This window comes from Callithrix jacchus, chromosome 5 (genome assembly GCF_049354715.1).
Source record: "Callithrix jacchus isolate 240 chromosome 5, calJac240_pri, whole genome shotgun sequence".
Lineage (NCBI taxonomy): Eukaryota > Metazoa > Chordata > Mammalia > Primates > Cebidae > Callithrix > Callithrix jacchus.
The window spans coordinates 5,811,350-5,823,360 of record NC_133506.1 but is presented as its reverse complement, the minus strand read 5'-3'; the positions used below and the strand labels follow the sequence as shown (position 1 = coordinate 5,823,360).

The following is a 12,011-nucleotide window of genomic DNA, read 5'->3' as shown; positions in this document are numbered from 1 at the left end:
CCGTTGCCCAGGCTGGAGTGCAGTGGCGCAATCTTGGCTCACTGCACCCTCCACCTCCCGGGTTTAAGTGATTCTCCTGCCTCAGCCTCCTGAGTAGCTAGGATTACAGGCACGCCCTACTATGCCTGGGTAATTTTTGTATTCTTAATAGAGACAGGGTTTCACTATATTGGCCAGGCCGGTCTTGAACTCTTGACCTCGTGATCTGCCCGCCTTGGCCTCCCAAAGTGCTGGGATTACAGGCGTGAGCCACCACTCCCAGCTTTAATTTTGTATTTTTAGTAGAGATAGGGTTTCTCCATGTTGGTCAGCCTGGTCTCAAACTCTCAACCTCGGGCGATCTGCCTGCTTCGGCCTCCCTTGGTTATTCTTCCTGATGGTCTCCTTCCCCTCTCCCCCACCTCCAACAGGCCCCAGTGTGTGTTGTAAAAATATGGAACGCTTCAGCCGGGCGCGGTGGCTCACGCCTATAATCCCAGCACTTTGGGAGGCCGAGGAGGGTGGATCACGAGGTCAAGAGATTGAGACCATCTGGTCAACATGGTGAAACCCCGTCTCTACTAAAAATACAAAAATTAGCTGGGCATGGTGGCGCGTGCCTGTAATCCCAGCTACTCGGGAGGCTGAGGCAGGAGAATTGCTTGAACCCAGAAGGTGGAGGTTGCAGGGAGCCGAGATAGTGCCATTGCACTCCAGTCTGGGTAACAACAGCGAAACTCCGTCTCAAAAAAAAAAAAAAATTATGGAACGCTTCACAAATTTGCATGTCATCCTTGCACAGGGGCCATGCTAATCCTGTCTGTATTGTTCCAATTTTAGTATATGTGCTGCTGAAGCGAGTACCATAATTTTTTTTTTTTAAGATGGGGTTTCACCATGTTGGTCAGGCTGGTCTTGAACTCCTGACCTCCAAAGTGCTTGGATTACAGGCGTGAGCCACCATGCCTAGCAATTTTTATTTATTTATTTGTTTGTTTATTTATTTATTTATTTATTTTGAGACGGAGTTTCGCTCTTGTTACCCAAGCTGGAGTGCAATGGCACGATCTCAGCTCACTGCAACCTCCGCCTCCTGGGTTAAGGCAATTCTGCCTCAGCCTCCTGAGTAGCTGGGATTACAGGCACGCGCCACCATGCCCAGCTAATTTTTTTGTGTTTTTAGTAGAGACGGGGTTTCACCATGTTGACCAGGATGGTCTCGATCTCTTGACCACCCACCTCAGCCTCCCAAAGGGCTGTGATTACAGGCGTGAGCCAACAAGCCCAGTCTATTTTTTTTTTTTAAGATGGAATCTCACTCTGTCACTCAGGCTGGAGTACAGTGGCTTGATCTCAGCTCACTGTAACCTCTGCCTCTTGGGTTCAAGTGACTCTCCTGCTTCGGCTTCCCAAGTAGCTGGGATAAGAGGCTCCTGCCATCACGCCCGCCTAATTTTTGTGTTTTGAGTGGAGACAGGGTTTTACCATGTTGGCCAGGCTGGTCTCAAACTCCTGACCTCAAGTGATCAGCTTGCTCAACCTCCCAAAGTGCTGGGATTACAGGCATGAGCCACTGTGCCTGGCCTCACTAATTTTTTTTTTTAAGAGACTGGGTTTCTACCTGTCATCCAGGCTGGAGTGCAGCGGCGATTCACAGGCACAATTATAGCTCATTGCAGCCTCAAATTCCTAGAGATCATTCTGCCTCAGCCTCCATAGTAGCTGAGACTGCAGGCATGCACCACCATGCCCCACTGATCACTGAGCCTTTTGCACCCCAGTAGCTTTCCTTCACCTGGAAGTTTCCTGATTGATTAGAATTTCAAGGAGTCTGAGTTCTATTAGTTAGAATTTCACAACCAGAGAATTGTATTGATTAGAATTTTATGGCACCACAGAAATATTGATTAGCATTTCATGGCCATAGAATCCTATTACTCAGAATTTCATGACTTGAGAGTGCTATTGATTTGAATTTCATGGCATCTTGGTGTTCCAGCAATGTAGGCTTCCCCAGACACGCACATAAATTGCTCAAATCTCTGCGCAAACTGTCGCTTTCCCAGGGCAGCACTCCCTGACCTCCCTATTGCAAATTGTCTGTCGGCCACCTGCTTTATTTTTTCCATGGTGTCTATCACCACTTAACAATATGTCACATACATTACTTACTCCTCCTATGCTAGAATGTAAGAAGTTGAAACAAGACAGAGATTTTTTTTTTTTTTTTTTGAGATGGAGTTTCAGTCTTGTTGCCCAGGCTGGAGTCCAATGGCACGATCTCTGCTCACCGCACCCTCTGCCTTCCAGGTTCAAGCGATTCTCCTGCCTCAGCCCTTCAAGTAGCTGGGATTACAGACATATGCCACCATGCCCAGATAATTCTGTAGTTGCAGTAGAGATGGGGTTTCTCTATGTTGGTCTGGCTGATCTCAAACTCCTGACCTCAGGTGATCCGCCCACCTTGGCCTCCCAAAGTGCTGGGATTACAAGTGTGAGCCACCACGTCTGGCCCAGAGATTGTTTTACTTTTTTTTTTTTTTTTGAAACAGGGTCTCACCCTGCCACCCAGGCTGAAGGACAGTGGCACAACCATAGCTCACTGCAGCCTCCGTCTCCTGGGCTTAGGTGATCCTCCCACCTCAGCCTCCTGAGTAGCTGGAACTACAGGCATGCAGTCACTATTTTTAAAACAATTATATAGGCCAGACGTGGTGGCTTACGCCTATAATCCAAGCACTTTGGAGGCCAAGGTGGGCTGATCATCTGAGGTCGAGAGTTCAAGACCAGCCTGACCAACATGGGGAAACCCTGCCTTTAAAAAATAAATAAATAGGCCGGGCGTGGTGGCTCACACCTGTAATCCCAGCACTTTGGGAGGCCGAGGCTGGTGGATCACGAGGGCAAGAGATCGAGACCATCCTGGTCAACATGGTGAAACCCCATCTCTGCTAAAAATACAAAAAAAAATTAGCTGGGCATGGTGGCACATGCCTGTAATCCCAGCTACTCAGGAGGCTGAGGTAGGAGAATTGCTTGAACCCAGGAGATGGAGGTTGCAGTGAGCCGAGATCACGCCATTGCACTCCAGCCTGGGTAACAAGAGCAAAACTCCGTCTCTAAATAAATAAATAAATAAATAAGGCCAGCTGCGGTGGCTTACGCCTATAATCCCAGCACTTTGGGAGGCTGAGGTGGGTGGATCATGAGGTCAAGAGATCGAGACCATCCTGGTTAACATGGTGAAACCCCATCTCTACTAAAAATACAAAAATTAGATGGGCATGGTGGTGTGCGCCTGTAGTCCCAGCTACTCGGGAGGCTGAGGCAGGAGAATTGCTTGAACCCAGGAGGCGGAGGTTGCATTGAGCCAGGATCACGCCATTGCACTCCAGCCTGGGTAACAACAGTGAAACTCCAACTCAAAATAAATAAATGAATAAATAAAAATAAAATTATTATTATTATATAAACTGGGCCAGCCACAGTGGCTTACACCTATAATCTCAGCACTTTGGGAGGCAGGAGGATCACCTGGGGTCAAGAGTTCAAGACCAGCCTGGCCAACATGGCAAAACCCAGTCACTACTAAAATTACAAAAATTGGCCCAGTATGGTGGCAGTTGCCTGTAATTCCAGCTACTCGGAAGGCTGAGGCATGAGAATTGCTTGAACCCGGGGGTGGAAGTTGCAGTGAGCCAATATCATGCCACTGCACTGCAGCCTGGGCAACAGAGCAAGACTCAGTCTTGAACAAAAGAAAAACAATAGTGACTGTTAAGTTGTCTACCTGCCTTCTCTGGCATGCCTCACCTCCATTCAGTGTTTCAGTTCATGGGTGGAGAGGGGAGGCACTGTGCCTGTCTCCCTAAAAAATAGGTCTCAGCCAGGCACAGCGATTCACACCTGTAATACCAGCACTTTGAAAGGCCTAGGTGGGTGGATCATGAGGTCAGGAGTACAAGACCAGCCTGACCAACATAGTGAAACCCCATCTGTACTGAAAATACACAAATTAGGCAGGTGTGGTGGCGCATGCCTGTAATCCCAGCTACTTGGGAGGCTGAGGCAGGAGAATCGCTTGAACCTGGGAAGCAGAGGTTGCAGTGAGCCGAGATTGTGCTATTGTACTTCAGCCTGGGCAACAAGAGCGAAACTCTGTCTAAAAAAAAAAGTCCCATCTGAGATGAGATTTACACTCCTACAACAGGGAAAGGAATTTAAATGATGGGGAGGAATGAGTCCAGAAAGGGATATCCTACCACCTGGAACCTATTAATTATTCATTTTTCAGATCTCCAATGTTACCATCACTTGGTCCGGGAAGCTCTCTTTGATGGCCAGGTTAACTTGGCTCCCTTGTCAAATGTTCTTCAAGCTCCCCACGCTCTGTTCACAGGACTCTGTACTATTTGCATTTAATTATTTATTTATTTGAGACAAGTCACTCTCTGTCACTCAGGCAGGAGTGAAGTGGTGCAATCTTGGCTCACCACAGCCTCCACCTTCCAGGCCCAAGCGAACCCCCTCACTTCAGTTTCCTGAGTAGCTGAGATCACAGGCATTTGCCTCCATACCCAGTTAACTTTTTTTTTTTTTTTTGAGACGGAGTTTTGCTCTTGTTACCCAGACTGGAGTGCAATGGTTCGATCTCGGCTCACCGCAACCTCCACCTTCTGGATTCAAGCAATTCTCCTGCCTCAGCCTCCCGAGTAGCTGGGACTACAGGCGTGCACCACCATGCCCAGCTAATTTTTGTATTTTTAGTAGAGACGGTGTTTCACCTTGTTGACCAGGATGGTCTCGATCTCTTGACCTCGTGATCCACCCGCCTCGGCCTCCCAAAGTGCTGGGATTATAGACGTGAGCCACCGCGCCCGGCCTAACTTTTCTTTTTTAATTGCATTTTAGGTTTTGCCAGTTAACTTTTTTACTTTCTGTAGAGACAGGGTGCCACTATGTTGCCCAGGATGGTCTCAAACTCTTGGGCTCAAGCAATCCTCCCACCTCAGCCTCTCAAACTGCAGGAAGTACAATCATGAGCCACCACACGTGGCTTTTTACTGTTTGTATATAGAGATGTACTGGATGACTCTGATTGATGTTTGCAGACAAGGACCATATCTAGTTTTGTACCTCCTGCCTAGACCAGTGCCTGGCACACAGTGCATATGTGTAGAATGAATGCATGAATAACACATCACATTCTTGCAGGCAGGATAGGAAAAGACCTGCTGGGCATAAGAGCTGCCAATAATCAGGGGATGCCAGAGGGAGGAGGACCTTCAGGGGTTTGAGAGTTGGCTCCACTGCCCTTCTAGAGCCAGCTTCTGGGTAAGAGGCCAAGTAGAGAAGGGATAGGCAGACCGTACGCAGTGGCTCAAGCCTGTAATCCCAGCACTTAGGGAGGCTGGGCAACTGGATCACCTAAGCTTAGGCGTTTGAGACCAGCCTGGCCAACATAGTGAAACCCCATCTTTATCAAAAGTACAAAAATGGGGCTGAGTGTGGTGATGTGCACCTATAATCCCAGTTACTCGGGAGGCTGAAGCAGAGAATTGCTTGAAGCCGAGAGGCAGAAGTTGCGGTGAACCAAGATTATGCCACTGCACTCCAGCCTGGGCGACAGCAAAACCCTATCAAAAAAAAAAAAAAAATAGAGGAACAGACTAAACCATAGGCTATACCGGCTCTGTAACCTGTGGCGCCTGTCTGTTGTCACAGCAATCAACCATGTACAATTTGAGCAAATACACAAGGACACGACATGGGTGGTGAATTTCATGTATCTTTATCGGCGGGGAAAATCTCCCAATCCCAGAGTTTAAGCTTTCAATTTAAAGCAAGGGTAGGGGGCTCAGGTGGAGGAGAGACCCCTTTTTTCCCACCCCTGTGATGTTAGACAAGTCCCTTAACTGCTCTGAGCCTGGAGCTCCTGGTTTGGTAAAGGGCCTAATAAAAGTCCTTGACTCCCAAGGGTGTCATGAGGATTAACTGAGATAACGCCTTGAGCTCCAGCCGGGCATGCTCAGCGTGAGCTACAGGATTGCTATTGTTGGTAATAATTATTATTACTATTACCAGGGGGACTTTAGGAGAAGCAAACGGAAGGACGTATGCAAATCCTCTTGTGTGATGTCTGGCACTAAGGAGACCTTCCTAATCTCCCCTGTGCTGCAAACCCGTTCCCACCCTAGGTCATTCCAGACGGTCCACCCCAGTATCTTCCACTCTCCCCTCAACCCCTTCAATATTCTTCTCCTCCCCACAATCCCCAGCTGAGACCAGAGAAGGTGCCCACAGCAGCTGGCCAGGGTGCAGAGAGGGCCAGGCACAGAGGGAGGAGGGTTCCAACCAGGCCCCCTGCCCATTGTCTGAGCCTGCCAGCCCGCCAGCCAGCTGATGTCCCGGGTCTCCGACACCAGCTGGCCAGCCCCACCCCCACCCCAACACCCCGTCCTCCCAGATCCCTCCCTGTCACTCAGCCTCTGCCCCCATCCGCCCACAGCCCAGAAAGACTCAGGGTGTGACCAGAGGGTCTGAGCTTTTGTCCCCCAAGTAGGAGGCTGATTTGCATCTTTTAGCAATTTGCACACCCCATTCATTTGTATAGAGCTAGACTGCCACAAAGCCTGCCTGCTCGTTGGGGCTTGAGTGGGGCTATGAAATGTGATTTTGGGTGTTCCCTTTCAGCCGTCAGCACTTCTTAGTCTGGGACTTTGGTCAGTGACTTCACCACACCGTTCCTGTCTGTGAGCCAGAGGCAGCACTTTCCTATGCAGTGGTTTCGAGGAGCAGGACACGTGTGGTGTGCCTGGAGTAAAGTGGAGGCTCAACAAGCAAGAGCTGTTATCATCTCCACATTCTCCAGAGTTCACGGTTAAAGCCTGCGCTGTCCACTGGGCAGCCACTAGGCTATTTCAATTTCAACTAATTCAAATTAAATAAAATTGGTCCTTTAGTTCCTCAGTCGCACCGGCCAAATTTAAAGTGCTCAACAGCCACACCCGGTGGCTCTCATAGAGCTGCACCGATCACTGCAGCATGTTCTATGGGATAGCGCTGATTCAAACCCTCTAATTTTCCAGAGTTTTTCTCCCTTTTCGGAATAGATCTTTCTTCTCTGTAGCCTTTCTTCCCCTCACCCCGCCCCCCAACACACACAACGCCCGCCTGCCCGTCAAGTCCCTCCATATCCTATGGGCGTACATTCCAAAACCCCCAGTGAATGGCTGAAACGGCAGATAGTTTCTAAGCCTATCTAGTTTGTACTTGCAATGACCTTGGTGAGGTGTTCTTTTGTTCTCTGCAGGGCCTGCACCTGGGATGGAGGGTGGGGAACAGGTGTGGATCTGTGCCCTGAGGCACAGAGGGGATGGCTCAATTGTTGGTGTTGTAAAGCAAACAACTGCACCCAACTCTGTCCCAGGTGCCAGCAGGAGCTTCCACCTGCGGACGAAGGTGGGAAAGCCGGGGGAATTGTGGGCCCCGCCCCCACCCACCCCCAGAGGCAGTTTCAGATCACATAACAAGGCTGGGCCGGGAATGAGCAGTTTCTAGCACAGCTGACACCTGGGGCAGGTGCGCCAGATGGGAGGCCCAGAGTGCGGTGGAGGGGGCAGGGAGGAAAGGCTTGGCAACCTCTAAAGGCCAAGGACAGCTGCGCCAGAGGCTGCGGAAGGTGCCAATAAGTCACATCCAGCTTATTTCAAACTATACACATGCCACATCCACTGTGGCCCCAACACCACCTGCAGGGAGAAGCAGGAGCTGGGCAACCCCAATCATTTCTACAGCCTCATGTAGACATCCCAAGTTAACATCCCCAAACCTGAACTCCACTCCTGCTTTTGCCCTTGGCATGTGTCTGTACATCCCACAGCTGTCACCACCTCAGTGTGTGGCTGCTCCATCCTTTCAGCTGTTCAGGCCCAGAACCTTGGAGTCATCTTTATTCCTTCTCTTTTCCATACCCCCACAAACAAGCCATTAGCAAACTCCACTGTCTCCACCCTCAAATAGAACACAAATCCAACCCCTACTCACCATCTCCGTTGATACTACCCTGGTCCAAGCCACCATGGTCTCCCTCCAGAATCACCCAATGGCTTTCCACCGTTGCCTCCCCTTCTCTCTGGAGGGATGATCATGTGGATCCTTTGCCCAAACCATCTAGTGGTCTGAACTTGGCTGAGAAGAAAGTCAAATTCCTGGCAGAGCACTCTGTGGCTCAAGCCTGAAATCCCAGCCCTCTGGGAAGCTGAGATAGAAGGCTCACTTGGCCGGGTGCGGTGGCTCACGCCTGTAATCCCAGCACTTTGGGAGGCCGAGGTAGCCAGATCACGAGGTTAAGAGATCGAGACCATCCTGGCCAACATGGGGAAACCCCATCTCTACTAAAAAATATAAAAATTAGCTGGGCGTGGTGGCGCATGCTTGTAGTCCCAGCTACTCTGGAGGCTGAGGCAGAAGAATTTCTTGAACCCAGGAGGCGGAGGTTGCAGTGAGCCGAGATTGCACCACTGCACTCCAGCCTGGCACCTGGCGACAGAGCAAGACTCTGTCTCAAAAAAAAAAAAAAGGATCGCTTGATCCCAGGAGTTCTAGACTAGCCTGGACAACATAGTGAGACCCTGTCTCTACAAAAATTTTAGCCTCTTAGCCAGGCGTGGTGGCTCATGCCTGTAATCCCAGCACTTTGAAAGGCAAGGCAGGCAGATCATGAGGTCAGGAGTTCTAGAGTAGCCTCGCCAACACAGAGAAACCCTGTCTCTATTAAAACTGCAAAAGGGCCAGGCGTGGTGGCTCACGCCTGTAATCCCAGCACTTTGGGATGCCAAAATGGGTGGATCACCTGAGGTCAGGAGTTCGAGACCAGCCTGGCCAACATGGTGACACCCCATCTCTATTTTAAAAAAAAAAAATGCAAGAGTTAGCCAGGCATGGTAGCACATGCCTGTAGTCCCAACTACTCAGGAGGCTGAGGCAGGGAGAATCGCTTGAACCTGGGAGGCAGAGGTTGTGGTAAGCCAAGATTGTACCTCTGCACTCCAGCCTGGGCAACAGACCAAGACTCCTCCGTCTCAAAAAAAAAGTTTTGTTTTTTGAGACCTAGTTTTGCTCTTGTTACCCAGCCTGGAGTGCAATGGCGCAATCTCGGCTCACCGCAACCTCTGCCTCCTGGGTTCAGGCAATTCTCCTGCCTCAGCCTCCTGAGTAGCTGGGATTACAGGCACGCACCACCATGCCTCTCTACTAAAAATACAAAAAATTGCCACCGCAATTTTGAGCCACCACACCCGGCAAAAAAATGTTTTTTTAATTGGCTGGGGTGGTGGCATGTGTCTATGGTCTCAGCTACTCAGGAGGTTGAGACGAGAGGATCACTTGAGCTCAGGAGGTCAAAGCTGCAGTGAGCCATGATCATGCCACTGCACTCCAGCCTGGGCAACAGAGCAAGACTCTGTCTCAAAAAATATATATATATATAGCATTTGGGCTGCCCCTCTGGCCTTTCTCCTGCCTTGTTTTTCCTTGGAGTACCTAGCATAGTATACACTGGCTAACAGCTGGGCACAGTGGCTCACACCTGTAATCCCAGCACTTTGGGAGGCCAAGGCGGGTGGATCATGAGGTCAAGAGATCAAGACCATCCTAGCCAACGTGGTGAAACCCCGTCCCTATTTTATATATATATATATATATTTACTAACTTGCTTATTGTCAGTTTATGGTCAATGTCCCCTTACAGAATGCCCACTCTGCGGGATGGGAATTTGGTCTGTCTGAGCACAGCTACCATAGTAGCCCCTGTGCTCAGGACAGTGCCTGGCGCATGGTATGTGCCCGGTGATAGAAGGAATGATGCACAAGCTCTGTGCTCAGCACCTAATATGGTTTTCTCACCCACTACCCACAGCAGGTACTGTTACTACAGATGGGGAAATGTCACACAGAGACTATGATTTACCCCAACTTTGTAACAGATCTATTCAATGTGTGTCTCTTGTACCACTACCCCATAGACAATCACACTTGATAGCCAGGTTGCTGTTTGAGACCAAATTCTGAGGGCCCCGGAGGGATTCCATGCATAGGAAAGAGATCTGAGACCTTCTGCTCTAAGTGTGGGCAGCTCTTTAACATTCTCAAAGGCTTCAAGTCTGTGGATTTCTCCTCTCGTTTAGCCTGTCTAGCACCATTTGTTTAAAGGAAACATTTAAGAAGCAAATCAGCCAGGAGCAGTGGCTCACACCTGTACTCCCAGCTTCTTGGAAGCCTAAAGCAGGAGAATCGCTTTAACCCAGGAGGCAGAGGTCGCAGTGAGCCAAGATCCAGCCACTGCATCCAACCGGGGCAAGAATGAAACTCCATCTCAAAAAAAAAAAGCAAAGGAAAGCAAAGCAAATCAGAGTCCTCCAGGGCATTCTTGAAACCTTGTAAATGTTTTCCTTGGCCTCAGGCTTCAACATCTCTTCCCTGGTCTCCAAGACTGCAGCCTTCAGCCCTGCCCACCCTGCCCAGAGGTGTCTCTCTGTCCCTTCTGCTTGAACAACTTGGACCAGGGCTGTGATGGAGGAAATGAAATACTCTGCCAGTGTGGAAGGTAAAGAAGAGGTGAGGGGCCGGGAGCGGTGGCTCACGCCTGTAGTCCCAGCGCTTTGAGAGCCAAGGCGGGCAGATCACTTGAGTTCAGGAGTTCGAGACCAGCCAGACCAACAAGGAGAAACCCCATCTCTACTAAAAATACAAAATTAGTTGGGTGTGGTAACACATGCCTATAATCCCAGCTATTTGGGAGGCTGAGGCAGGAGAATCACTTGAACCCAGGAGGTGGAGGTTGTGGCAAGCTGAATTCGTGCCATTGCACTCTAGCCTGGGCAACAAGAGAGAAACTTCCTCTCAAAAAAAAAAAACAAAACAAAAAACAGAGGCCAGGTGCTATGGCTCACGCCTGTAATCCCAGTACTTTGGGAGATCGATGCAGGCAGATCATGAGGTCAGGAGTTTGAGAGCAAGCAGCCTGGCCAACATAGTGAAATCCTGTCTACTAAAAATATAAAAATTAGGCGGGCATGGGGGCCCGTGCCTTGTAGTTCCAGCTACTTAGGAGGCTGAGGCAGGAGAATTGCTTGAACCTGTGAAGCAGAGATTGTGGTGAACTGAGATCCCACCACTGTACTCTAGCCTGGGCAACTGAGTGAGAATCTGTCTCAAAAAAAAATGAGATGAGGGGCAAGATAGGCTGGGACTACACAATGTAAGACTTTGTCGATCATGGCAGGCAGTTTGAATTTTATTTTAAGGACATTACAGAGTCTTGGAGGTATTGTTTAACTTATTTTTATTTTTGTAATATTTTTTTTTTTTTTGAGACAGAGTTTCGCTCTTGTTACCCAGGCTGGAGTGCAATGGCAGGATCTCGGCTCACCGCAACGTCTGCCTCCTGGGTTCAGGCAATTCTCCTGCCTCAGCCTCCTGAGTAGCTGGGATTACAGGCACGCGCCACCATGCCCAGCTAATATTTTGTATTTTTAGTAGAGACGGGGTTTCACCATGTTGACCAGGATGGTCTCGATCTCTTGACCTTGTGATCCACCTGCCTTGGCCTCCCAAAGTGCTGGGATTACAGGTGTGAGCCACCGCGCCCGGCTTTATTTTTGTAATTTTTATTTTCAAGACAGGGTCTCACTGTTGCCCAGGCTGGAGTGCAGTGATCCAAACACAGCTCACTGCAGCCTCAACTTCCTGGGTTCAAGCGATCCTCCTACCTTAGCCTCCCAAGTAGCTGGGACTACAGGTGCCCATTACTATGCCCAGCTAATTTTTTTTTTTTTTTTTTTTTTGAGACGGAGTTTCTCTCTTGTTATCCAGGCTGGAGTGCAATGGCGCGATCTCGGCTCACTGCGACCTCCGCCTCCTGGGTTCAGGCAATTCTCCTGCCTCAGCCTCCTGAGTAACTGGGATTTACAGGCACACGCCACCATGCCCAGCTAATTTTTTTGTATTTTTAGTAGAGAAGGGGTTTCACC

General features: G+C 49.5%; 1 non-coding gene across 1 annotated transcript; it reads right to left on the bottom strand.

The window, feature by feature from the left end:
- Window positions 1–736: 736 nt before the first annotated feature.
- On the bottom strand, window positions 737–843 carry LOC118154219 (U6 spliceosomal RNA). The gene has a single exon (XR_004744111.1). It is a non-coding gene; the product is annotated as a U6 spliceosomal RNA (small nuclear RNA).
- Window positions 844–12,011: the final 11,168 nt, after the last annotated feature.